At 38.4% G+C, this 14,009-nt stretch overlaps 1 protein-coding gene across 2 annotated transcripts in view; it reads right to left on the bottom strand.

The window, feature by feature from the left end:
- LOC5564337 (GTPase-activating Rap/Ran-GAP domain-like protein 3) overlaps nt 1–14,009 on the bottom strand; it is a 469,292-nt gene that overhangs the window by 81,202 nt on the left and 374,081 nt on the right. The gene's annotated exons all lie outside the window — the stretch shown is intronic.

The following is a 14,009-nucleotide window of genomic DNA, read 5'->3' as shown; positions in this document are numbered from 1 at the left end:
TTTTTGCAAAGAAAAATCGCCAGAGGTCGCCCATTGACCTCTATAAAAATACTGAACCCAGACCTCGATAGGTATGTTTACGATGAAGAAACGAAGACCGCGAAACAATCCGACACTTTTGAAAAAAGTTATTCAAGGTAAACCTATTGGCAAGGCGACGTTGATTAACCCGTGAAGGAATAACAATAATAACAAAATCGGGCAAAATTTCCGAATAGTCTATGCTTAATATTTTTTTTCACAAGCATCGGATTGCTTTGCGGTCTTCGGAAATGTTGTTCATCGTAGAAATACCTATCGAGATCTGTGTTCAGAATTTTCATAGAGGTCAATGGGCGACCTCTGGCGATTTTTCTTTGCAAAAATAAGTTTTCCCATAGTAAATCCCATACAAACTTTGAACGGCTGGTGCTAAAATATAGTTTTTCTGATCGAGCTGAAATTTTGCACAATTGTTATGGGACCTAAAAGCAATTCAAAAAGTGGACTGGAGCGAGAATCTAAATTTTTCATATAACCGTGTCCCAGGCTACTGTCCAGTTCAAAATTAAAAAAAGGAAACCCAATCTCCCATATTTTGCCTAACATCCTTACCATAAAAATAGTATTCTGTTAAATTTTCGGCTTTCTAGCTGGTGATTTAAAGGTGGCCCAAAGACAACGTAGGTTTATATGGAAATTACTAAGGAGAAATTTTGAAAAATGTCCTTAACACGTTAGTACTGGAATGTAAGTACAAATTTATCATCTCATAGTGAAAACTCATTCTTCAAACCATGATAAAGGAATTTGCTGAAGAGAACACGTCAATTTGACTGATAGCAGGAAAGATATGCATGAGTTTGTTTGCTATTATTTAGCTTCATATCGGATTATAGGTCTGCAAACATCTACAAAAATCCCAAACCAAATTAGCTCAAAGGGAATTTGTTTCTTCAGCAACATCCTTCATCATGGTGTGAAGATTGAGTTTTGACTATGGGATGTTTGTACTTACATTACATTACTAACGTATTTGTAACATTTTTCAAAATTTCTCCATAGTAATTACATTACAATTACTAACGTATTTGTAACATTTTTCAAAATTTCTCCATAGTAATTTCCATATAAACCTTCATCGTTTTTGAGCCACCTTTAAATCACCAGCTAGAAAGTTGAATATTTCACTATTTTAATGGTAAGGATGGTAGGGAAGATATTGGAGCTTGGATTTATAAACATTTTTGAATTTTGAATCGCCCTATTGGACAGCCGCTACCTTCTTCTGTAGCCCCTTGAAGATGCATTAGAACCAAACCTTGAATTTTCAAAAGCATAATTCTAGAGAACTTGACAATCGTTTGTGCTGAAAATTTAACTAACTCATCACTCGTAGGTGGTGACCAATGAGATAAATTTTCAGTACTAATGGTTGTCTGGTTCACTAGATTAGTGCTCTTGAAAATTCTAGTTTTCGCTTCGATCTTCAGCTTTAAGGGAGGAAAATGAATCACTTAAAACTGTCTCTAAGATACAAATCAAACAAAAATCTCTTACCTTTGCTATTGTTGGTGCTGGGTAACTGAAATCTCAAGCATTGTAAAAATTTTGCAACAAGCTATCAGTTTGTTGCCAGCTCGAAATGTGACAGCCCCGTAGCAACAATGATACCCAGACGTCAGCCCATCAATATTAAATGATTTGACCTAGCGTGTCCTCTTGGCGCTCGGTCGGGATGGGCAGGGCTGGTAGTGGTCTGATCAGACAGCAAAACAACAGTGACTTTGGGGAATAAAATAAAAAAATCTACTAAATTAACAAATATAGGTCAGCGTCAAGTCAGAGTGGACCAAGTGACATTTTTCATATTTTGAGAAAAAATGAACTTGAAGTCTAACAATTGGTCCACTTTGACTGAACTAAGGACCACCGTTCAGTGATTTAGTTCACTCTGATTGATCAATTTCTAGAAAAATAACAATCATTTAATACTTGCATGGTCAAACTGGGTTCATTTCTCTAAGATAAATAGATTATCAAGATCCTTCGACATGAGTATTGTAAATTCTTCAACAATCCATTTCTTCAATCTCGAAATCAATGGGTTTACGATAGCTTGAAAATTAAGGTTTTGCAGGGTCAGGGCATTCTGCAACGAGTTAAGTACAACATATTTTGCAATTCCGTAAAAGACTACTAGAGAGTGTCAGAAATCATATCAGAATATCATATTCTAATTCATAACGCGACTCAAAGCAGTTTTGAAATGAAAATGCGTTGCGTATTCAATACTCATAACACAACTTTTTTAAGTTGTTTAATGACGACACTGCTTAATTCAGTGCAGGAAAATATGGAGTGTCCTTTTGACCTTTTGTCTATAAACCATGAAAAACAGCCTATAACGGTGAGAAATTGCAAAGTTAATCAATTCGGCATACTTAGATAATGAAGCAAACAGTAAATTGCTAATCATTAACTATTAGGCGGCATCCACAAATTACGTAACGCTCTTCGGGGAGTGGGGAGTAGGCTTAAGCGTTATAGCTCATACAAAAATTTTAAATTTTTCATACAAAAAGCGTAACGGAGGGGGATGGGGAGGTGGGTCAAAAATTTCCAATTTTAGCGTTACGTAATAAATGGACGCTGCCTTATAGGTTAAAAGTGTTTAACCCTCAAAAGCCCGGGACGAACTTTAAATTTTCAAATGGCCTCAATTTGGAGACAGTAGATCAATTAATTTGAAATAAAGTTTGAAGCACATGCGGTTTTTTGGTCTTACAGTCCTTGGTTGAGACATCCATCTTGACCCCTCCCTCTTTTCAGGGAAACGGAATAAGTGTGGATCCGCTAGGTGGCGCTAGTGACAATTTTCTTCAATCATATGTATCTCAAAATTCTTTACAGATAGATGGATGGTGTCTTCGGCAAAGCTGTTCAGCCTCTATCTGCTTTGTTATCTGGATGTGAACAATCTAGTTGGGAAGTTATCCGCTAGATGACGCTAGTAACAAATATCATTCAAACGTCTATAGTCAAGATCCTTATCAGCTAGAAGGTTGGTGTATTGGGCAAAGCTGTTAATCAGATCAAGGGCTATCTACCGATGATGAATCTGATTGAGAATTCCGCCGTTAGATGGCACTTGTAATCATTTTTCTTCAATTTTCTATGTCTCAAAATTCTTATTAGCTAGCGGTGTCTTCGCAGGTGAAGCGCTATCTGCTAATTAAGAATTTGTACGACAGGTGGTGCTAGTAAAAAAGTTTCAAGGTTCTGTACCGCACGATCCTAATACGGCAGAATGTTGGTGTATTCGACAAATACGTGTAACGGATCGAGGGCTATCTGATGATGACAAATTATTGATCAGCTAGGAGACTCTTTACATCGAGTTAAAGAGCCATAGTAGAGGTGGGTTTTCCTTTTCAATAGTCTCTTGATGCGCAGTTGCATTGTTTGTTTTTTTTTCTAATTCGATGTTTATCTTACTAGACAGTTCCTTCAATATCGAATTATAAATAGTTGACTGTAGATTGAAGTTTTTTTTTTAATTTAAGATAAACTAGATACAACTGGTGTATTTGGAAACATTGTTCAGATAAAGAATATCTATCTAATAATGATTATTAAAATATGTGTGATATTTTTACGAAACAACTCTATTTTACTCGATACAAACCCTCTATCTCATCCAGATCTTGAGAAACAGAATGTTAAAAATAACTACTAGCACAACCTAGTGGGTGAATTCCTATTATTTTTTTTACCGCCGGATAGCCCTTGATCTGCTGAACATCCTTGTCGAACACATCAACTTTTTAGCTGGTCAGGATCTCGAGATACAAAGATTAAAGAAATTGTATTACTAGTGCCACCTAGCGGATGGATTTTCAATTAAGCCTAACTATTAAGCCAAAGAGCCCTTAATCTACCCTGACGGAGTCACCCACCTTCTAGCTTATCGTTATCTTGAGATATCCGTTGAATGGGACATAAGATCAACTTTGTTACCACCAATTTTCTAGCTTATCAATATCTGGAGATACATAACGGTAGAAAACACAAGCACCACCCAGCGGATTGATTCCCAATTAGATTCACCGCCACATAGATCTTGATCTGCTGATCATCTTTGCAGAAGACACCAACCATTTGGCAGATTTTGAAGAGTAAACAAAAACTTTCATTAGCGTCATCTAGTGAATGTGTTTCAAATTAGAATTTCCATCACAAGATAGACCTCGATCTGGTGAACATTTTTGCCGAAGATACCAACCTTCTAGTTGATAAGAATCGCTTACTCTCGAAGTGCAATTTTAGCAGATCTCATATTATTGATCAATAACGGCGCCGGCCAAGTCCTTACAGTCAGTTGGGATGGGAAAGGAATGTTAGGGTGTAATGATTATTGCTTCTAGCGACCGAGAATACATCTGCATCTCCACACATACTACGGGAAGGATGTTTATTAGTGAGGAAGGAAAAGATCTGGGAGTCACCTTTGGTCGGTGATGCGATCCATGGATAAGGAGTAGTATTACAACTTTTACCTAAAACTATTTTTGCATTTTGTCTCGCGGTGAAAATATATTTATGGATATAAAATTAAGAAAATATGTCGACATTCAAATATCTAACTATTCAAAGGTTATTAAGTGACGAACCATCCATAGTTTCTTTGAAAAATATAAAATCAAAAGAAAAGATTGTAACACTATCCAATCTTCTCAATATAATGCAGAATGTAAATTAGTGAAAAAGTCATGGAAAAATGTTATCAAAATAAAAATAAACTGTATAAGGTATCTTTGAGAAAACGTAACGCTGTAGTACGTCGACATTCATAATATCGAACTATTCAAAAGTTATTTTAAGAAATGACAAAAAAATATTATTATATAAAATGTGAATTACGTGTATTAAAATTATTTTAAACAGAATAAGTGTTCATGCCGACACCTGTAGTAACGAATCACCCATAGTTTGTTTGAAAAATGCAAAAACGTAACGTTGCCTCGATATAAATGTGTAATCATTAGCATGGAACGAGCTCACCAGTTTGTAATCCATCCTCGACTGAACATGAACATCTTTGCGCACTCGCACGACGTCAGCCGAACACGATTGACCTCACTCCATCACTCGCTCCACTGGAACATGGTACAGAATCAAGGAGCACACATTACCTCCTGGGCTTCTCCGAATCACTGCCCCGCAAATAGCGCGAACACGAAGAAAGAGGGGAACCGACGCCACGAGAAAAAAAAGGACCATTTATGCTTGGGCTTACTGAATCCTTGTTACTAGCGTCACCGAGCGGATAAAACCAAAAAAACTTTGCCAAAGATACCAATTTTTTAGCTGATAAGGATCTTGAGATACAGACGATTGAAGAAAATTGTCAGCAGATTAATTCTCAATTAGATATTTCATCACCATATAGCCTTAGAACTGCTGAACAACTTTATTGAAAACATCAAGCTCCTAGCTCATTGGGATCTTCAGATATCCGTGTAATGCCAATGTCTACCCTTCGCGTCCACGCTTTTTCCATTCCCCAGAAAAGGAGAAGGGGTCACCAAAACCGAAAATTACTTCAGGAAGATAATTTGTAATTTATTCATCTGTCTCAAGGTATGTTAGATATTAATCCAGACTTTCGTCAAAATTTATTTATATCTTGGCAAAAAATATTTGCCTGAAGTCTTTTTCTCAGTTTTGTCAAAATCTTCTTTAAAAAAAATCCCTTTTTATGGAAATGTCTATGAAATATTCACCTGAATTCTTATAAAACGTTAGCCAAGCCTATTTTTCTTGACATTTTGATTTTCAAATCATACTTTGTTTTTCTTTAGATCATTAAATGATCTGTTTTTTGCTGTTTGAGTTCTAAAAGCTGAACCTGTTTGTGGTTTCTTTTCATTATAACACGAAAAAAATGATTTTAGGGACCATTTTTTTCGAAAAAAAAAAATGAGATTTTTTTTACGAAATACAGTTTCCAAATCACTAAAAACTGACTCACTACCAGCCCTGTCGGATGGTAGGCTCTCGCACCCGCTTACCATCCTTGGCACCGGCTGTGGTCATCGTTCCATCAGTGAATATGTTAAATTAATTGCAATTTATTGAATCTTGATTTCACCGCTTTTGTGCTCGCGCAAACTTTGATATGCGGTCAGTAGGTATAAAACCCCGGGCGGGAGAATGCACGTCGCTCTTACTTGTTCAATCGTCAGTCGACCGGTTCCGTAGAGATACTCTCGGGAAACGCGTGCTATCGTTCGTCGGTTTTAATTGATTAGGGCAAATCGTTCTGTTCGTTCACCGAGTCTGTTAGAATCTCTGTCTATATCTGTCTTGTTGGCTGTGATATCGGGGCGGTGAATGCATTTTGGTTCACTGACCATTCATTTATTGCTCTTTTGCTTGCGTTGGTGTTAGTCTGGACCCTTCTAAGAAGGGTAGCAATAGTTGTTGGAAAATGCCGAAAGCGTGGTCGGATGGCAGTGGGAGTAGAAAGCGGCAATCGAAGAGAAATGTTACTCTCTTTATCAAACACTGGAATGTTAAACTGCCTGTGATGTGGAGTATGTATTTGCTGGTTCTGTTGAAGTTCACGGTCGGGCTGATACCGGCAATTCATGGCTACGATAGCAGTGATTCCAGTGGATCCATGGAAGAAACTGTCATCAGCCATGATAACCACTTGAACAACACTCATTACAAAACTTTGAGTGAAAAACAGATTGTATCAATGCATCGACGAATGAACTATGATGGTGATGATCTCAAAGCTACCTATAGTGCAGATTCCAGATTCGACAAACATCCATTTCATTGTTCGGCTTGCCAGTTTAGAAGTGTGTTTGCGAAAGCTTCACTTAAATCTATCAAAGCACATGTGCTGTTAAAACTTGGATTCGAGTATCCACCAAATCAAACTAACTATCCCAAAGTACCGGATGATATCTTGAGGAGCTTCAACGAGAAGATAAGCCACAGTCAACAGTCCAGAATGCTGGAAGCAGGAGATCAGCAGTTCATGGGAGATGATCCCAACATTCATGATCAGCCCGAAGAGAAGGATGAAGATTTTGACTATTATCAGATTACTAATAAAATTTACATTTTACCCAATCGTAAGTATGTCTTGAGTGACTGAAAGCTAATGGAGCTTTTTCTTTCTCTATTTTTTTACAGGAGCCAAACCTTTGCACCAAAGATCTCACACGGCATAATTTAAACTTTTGATACTATTTTCATACTTATATAATATTTTTAACTTTTACATTTTACATATTATAATAACATTTAAACTTTTCAGCGAACTGAGTTTGAAAAATGATTACTAGTTTTATCTATTTCTAGCATTTTAGTTATCAACGGCGGAATTAAAGAGATTGAAAGAAAATAGTGTAATATTTATCATGAAAATCCGAAAGTCTGATTTTGCAGCCTATCCAATGTACCAGTATGCGCTGATCAAATTCCAAAGTGGTCTTCTGAAAATAGAACAAAGGATTGTGGCGAACCAAACTTGTAAAATTCAAAGTCCTGTGTCTTTTTATAAGCTTCATCATCTTCAAATATTGTTGAAATTTGAGAATTTGCTTCAATAATATTGTACCATGAGTGAAAGTTATTTGCACTTACTACAGCTGGGATCGAATCCCATCCCCGTTATAGTTACTTATGACAAAATTAAAGTTATAGTGACGACTTCATTTGGAAGGGAAGTAAAGCCGTTGGTCCCGACATAAACTAGCCCAATGCTAAAAATCTCGTTAATAAAGATAGACAAAACATCTATGTGATGTATATATTAACTGTACAGTATGGCCCATAAAAAAATGCGAAAATCATCATATCATGTTTTATGGAAATTTTTACATGGAAAATGTGAATGAATCATAGATATTATTCATTACTTGTATTGTTTAATCTATTAAAACTCAGTTTTCCGCTTTGGACATGATTTTTATCTGTTACTTTCATCATACCAGAGAGGATTTGGAAACATCCCTTTAAATTTTATCATACGGACGTCGAGCTCAATATCTGTGTGATGAAAGCTTCTAAAACAACAACGATGGCGTGATATTCTTCACAGGCCTTGTCTCCAGCATACGCCCATATCAAATGATAAAATTGGTTCATACCTGGGTCATTGGAGACTTAAACATATTTTCGAAAAAAATGTTAATTTCGTAGAGCTTTACTTCAACCTTCATATCAGTGTGATAAGCGGCTCTGTTTTGCTCAAAACCTATGAGCTAGTATTGTTATAAGTTATCTCTAACCGAAGGAACAAATTTCATCCTCAAAAATCTGTTATAAGCCTCCGAATTTATTTTTTATTCAACTTAAACAAAAAATAAAGGCATATCAAACCTATAAGACGCAAATGCCCTCAAAAACATGAGCCTAGCAAAATATTTTATTGTGATCATGAAAAACACGTTCTCAAAGAACTCCTCCATCCTCTGATACCAAACACACTAAAATTTTCAACAATAAAGTGTGATTTTTGAAGGTGGAAATTTTATCACCAGAGTGTACGACAATTAGACGCGGTTTCTAGCTTTGGGCGGACAAAACCTTTGAACTTCTTTGATTTATTACATTATTCAGGACAGTAAGAAAAATATGAAAACAATTGTCCTGGATAGCGAAGTTATGTCAGAATATACTACAATAATTAGAAATCACATTCACTAGCAAGAACAATGAAAATAACGCTTATGAATGTTAATTTTACGTTCAAACAATTTTCGCATTTTTTTATGGGCCATACTGTATGCTTTAAATATCTGTTGTTTCTGTGACTTTAAGTCTTTCTTTCTTTTTCGAGCTTTGAATTTTGGAAAAATCGTTGTTATGGTTCTGTTTTTCATGCTATATAATTCATATAGAACGTACTGGTAGAGATCCAAAATGTCAATAGATAGAAGGATAAACCTGTTAATTAAATTTATTTCAGCAAAGTTTAAAGTCTTTCTAATTTTTTTTTTCCTGTAAAAAACCATGTGGATATTCGAGGTTATCAACTGAGTTATCAATTGAGAGCTTTCTTTGCCTAAATTGTCATTTTTGCATTCGTATATCGTATGGCGGGTACGATGATACTATATGACCAGGGAAGTCAAGGAAATTTCCATTACTAAAAGATCCTGCACTGACCGGGAATCGACCCAGACACCTCTAGCACGGCTTTGATTTGTAGCCGCGGGCTCTGACCACACGGATAAAAATCTGATCCCCAAATCATGATTTAAAAGTCATGAAATTCATAAATTGTTTAGGTCATAATATCAGGATCACAAATCATAGTTCCTGGAGTCATAACCATGATTCTTCATAAGCGTAACATCCAGTGTGAAAACACTAAGTGGTGCACTTTGCTTCAGCTCATTCGTATCGATCACTCTAATTTCGCGCGACTCAGCATTTTTGGCATTTGAATCATGATCCCGAGCAATCAGCAACAAAAACCTAACACGTGTGTTGCGTTACGGCAATCTGACTCATGATACCATGAGTCCAAATCATGGTGTATTTTCATAAGATGAAAACACACTGGAATCATGACATCATGAGTCATAATCTTGTTTTTGGATTCTGATTTCTAACCGTGCACTCGGCTAAAAAAGGCCCCGACTAGATCTACGACTAATGCTGTATAAATAATCATCATTCTGCACATTGCTGCGCAATCTATCATCAAAATATGATTTATCGGAAAGGTGACCCCAAACTTTTCATCGGCAGTATATGTATATGCGTATTGCAACAGTTCTGAGTCATTGGCTTGATTGGATCAGTGCGAAAAACATGCAACAGTTATTTTGTTTTTATTCCAGCAGACAGTATACTGCAGAGTAGCGAAAAGATTAACAAACACATCGAATAGTTGGTTGCGTATGCCCACTGTGGCAACAATGCATGGTTTATGGAATACTGATTTCCATATTATAAATTGCGTAACAAAACAAATAGGTATTTGCAATTGCGTCCATTTTGGCCGTTGTCTCGTATATCAAACATCAGCGAGACTGCGGTCGTTGGTAGCTTGTTAGTCGACTTATTGCGATGTGTGCTCTCGTTTTAATCTTTTTTCGCCCGATGAAACTGAATATTTTGAGGCTCGATTTGATTGGTCAATTTGGTTGGGATCTCTAGAAAATTTCACGGTTTGGCTTAAGACTATTGCTTTTCATTTTCAAATGACAAGCATGGAAAAATGATCTCGTGCACAGGAACGGGCTCAACCTTACGATACACACATTTTTACTTTCGAACTCAATCTCATTTTCGCAGTCTAAAATCGATCTATTCGCGTTTTGGGCAATCCTTTATTTTTATTCGCATTTATTATTTTTGATCAACTCTATTCTTTTTTTTTTCTTGAAACTTGATTTGTTACCTAGGTTTAACAATTTCAAAAAGTTAAGTTTCTATGACACTTGATATTTTTGTATTTTTCTGGATCATATACAGTCAACTCTCAATCCCTTGGTATCGAGTTTGAGAACCATATGAAAAAAAAAATGGTTTTCATGGCTAACTCGATGGTCCCTTTGATCGCAGTTTCACTGGTTTTGTGTTCTGTGCCACGATACCTCCCTAACTCGATGGTCCCTACAATATCTAGTTATGGAGAGTTGATTGTATTTTATTTTCCGCTTCACTTCCGAAAATCAGTTTGTGAGTACATTTAATTCTATCAGGCCCTTCAAATATGATACGTTGATTGTTGATATATTCAAAGTGTACTTTTTTGTAATGCAGTCTAAGTAAGACTTAGGCATTCCCAAGTTATAGAATATTTCATTTTTTTAACATCTTTTAAAAATACAAAAATGTTTCATGAGTCATCAAAAACATTCTTGATATACGTTTATGGTCCTACCAATCAGCCAGCAAAAATTTAATTTCAAAGCTACGAAAAAAATCCAAGTGGTACTCTATCTAGAGGACGAGATTGGGTATTGTAGGGCTACCCGAGCAAAGTTGATTAACAAAACGATAATAAATTGAGTTATCCTGATAACAAGGATTTGATAATTGAGTCTGTTCTCATTTTGGTTGAATAAGCAGGCAACAAAACGAACGTGATTTGCTATACAACCAGTTTCCTTCATTGATAACTCATTATGTTATGAATTAGTTAAAATATCGAATTATGATAACAAACTCTTGACGTCATTCACTCGTCAGTGACATCCTCGATCTGATAGCTTGAAATTCGTTGATAACAAGAGTATTCCTATTGATAACAAAAATAACAAAATGAATTCATGATGTATATTTTTCTATCGCTATGTTATGCGGTTGTTATTCGACTTAGCTCGGGTAAATGAACTTACTTACTTACTTATTTGGCTTTACATCAATTATCTTGATAAAGCCTGTTGGAATTCGTCAATTCACTCGGTTCATGGCCGCTTCTCTCCATCCTCGACTGTGACCCACACTCTCCAGGTCCTGGCGCACCTAGTCAATCCACCTAGCTCGCTGCGCCCCACGCCTTCTTGTTCCGACCGGATTCGTAGCGAACACCATCTTTACAGGGTTGTTGTCCGGCATTCGTGCAACATGCCCTGCCCAGCGTATCCTTCCAGCTTTAGCTACCTTCACGATACTGGGTTCGCCGTAGAGTTGAGCGAGCTCGTGGTTCATCCTTCACCGCCACACGCCATTCTCCTGTACGCCGCCGAAGATCGTCCTTAGCACTCGGCGTTCGAAAACCCCAAGAGCTTGCAAGTCCTCCTCGAGCATAGTCCACGCCTCATGCTCGTAGAGGACTACCGGTCTTATGAGCGTTTTGTACATCGTACATTTGGTGCGGGGGTGAATCTTTCTTGACCGCAGTTTCTTCTGGAGCCCATAGTAGGCACGACTTCCGCTGATGATGCGCCTTCGTATTTCCCGACTAACATTGTTGTCAGCCGTCAACAAGGATCCGAGGTAGACGAACTCATCCACCACCTCGAAGGTATCTCCGTCTATCGTAACACTGCTTCCTAGGCGGGTCCTGTCGCGCTCAGTTCCGCCAACCAGCATGTACTTTGTTTTCGACGCATTCACCATTAGCCCGACTCTTGTTGCTTCGCGTTTTAGGCGGGTGAACAAATCTGCTACCGTTTCAAATTTTCTCCCAATAATATCCATGTCGTCCGCGAAGCAAACAAATTATCCGGATCTCGTGAAAATCGTGCCTCGACTGTTAAGTCCGGCTCTCCGCATAACACCTTCAAGCGCAATATTGAACAACAGGCACGAAAGTCCATCGCCCTGTCGTAGTCCCCGCCGAGACTCGAATGAACTGGAGTGTTCGCCCGAGGTCTTCACGCAGTTTTGCACACCGTCCATCGTTGCTTTGATCAATCTCGTGAGCTTCCCGGGAAAGCTGTTCTCGTCCATGATCTTCCATAGCTCTATGCGGTCGATACTATCGTATGCCGCCTTGAAATCGATGAACAAATGGTGCGTAGGGACCTGGTACTCACGGCATTTCTGGACGATTTGCCGCACAGAAAAGATCTGGTCCGTTGTCGAGCGGCCGTCGATGAAACCTGCTTGATTCCCACGAACTCGTTTGCTATAGGTGATAGACGACGGAAGAGAATCTGGGATAGCACTTTGTAGGCGGCGTTTAGGATGGTGATTGCACGATAATTTTCACACTCCAGTTTGTCGCCCTTTTTGTAGATAGGGCATATAACGCCTTGCTTCCACTCCTCCGGTAGTTGTTCCGTTTCCCAGATTCTGACTATCAGCCGATGCAGACAAGCGGCCAACCTGTCCGGGCCCATCTTGATGAGTTCGGCTCCGATGCCATCCTTGCCAGTGGCCTTGTTGTTCTTGAGCTGTTGAATGGCATCCTTAACTTCCCCCATCGTGGGAGCTTGTTGGTTTCCGCTATCCGCTGTGCTGACGTAGCCATCGCCTTCGTTGTCCTGACCTTCTGTGCCTGTGTTCTCTGCTCCATTCAGGTGTTCATCGTAGTGCTGCTTCCACCTTTCGATCACCTCGCGTCCGTCCGTCAAGATGCTCCCATCCTTATCCCGGCACATCTCAGCTCGCGGCACGAAGCCTTTGCGGGAAGTGTTGAGCTTCTGATAGAACTTCCGCGTTTCTTGAGAACGTAAATGAACTTCTCGGACGGAAACTGTGGCTTAAGCCGATGTAAAATTATTCAATCATTCATGGGCGTGGCCAGGATTTCCATCAGGGGAGGGCAAGCGACTTCAAAAGTTTATTCACGAATTTACACAATCTGGACCCTTTTCTGTAATAAACGTTAAACTATGAAGGACATCTTCCTTACTGGGGCCCAGATAGCCGTAGTGGTAAATGCGCAGTTATTCAGCAAGACCAAACTGAGGGTCGTGGGTTCGAATCCCACCGGTCGAGGATCTTTTCGGGTTGGAAATGTTCTCGACTTCCCAGGGCATACAGTATCATCGTACCTGCCACACGATATAGGCATGCAAAAATGGTCATCGGCATAGTAAGCTCTCAGTTAATAACTGTGGAAGTGCTCATGAGAACACTAAGCTGAGAAGCAGGCTCTGTCCCAGTGGGGACGCGTAACGCCAGAAAGAAGAAGAAGAATCTTCCTTACTTTTTCCCAGTCCCTAGATTTCACTGTTTTCACAGTGAGCCAAGTGGAATTTAAAACACGTCTTGGTTCAATTTGTTGACCATTTAACGCCTTGAAATATTCCAGATTGAAAAAATTAGATAATTTCGATTGGTAGAGTTTCAGTTGACCGTAAATTTAAGCCTTGCCATTTATTGATACGGAATATGAGGATTTCATACTGTTTCTCCGAAAACTCCCTAAGATTGATTCCACCAGCATTTATTCTAGGAAAAATTCCCGAATTTCTCCAGGCATCTTTTTTTCATCCAGTATTCCTGAAAAGAGTTCAACAGAAAATTACACAGTAAAATGTCTAGGGATTCCCTTAGATTATTTCCAGTATTTGTTCATAGTTCTTAGTTTGCTGGTT

Source organism: Aedes aegypti, chromosome 3 (genome assembly GCF_002204515.2).
Source record: "Aedes aegypti strain LVP_AGWG chromosome 3, AaegL5.0 Primary Assembly, whole genome shotgun sequence".
Classification (NCBI taxonomy): domain Eukaryota; kingdom Metazoa; phylum Arthropoda; class Insecta; order Diptera; family Culicidae; genus Aedes; species Aedes aegypti.
The sequence above is the reverse complement of the archived record's forward strand: the minus strand, read 5'-3'. Positions and strand labels throughout refer to the sequence as shown.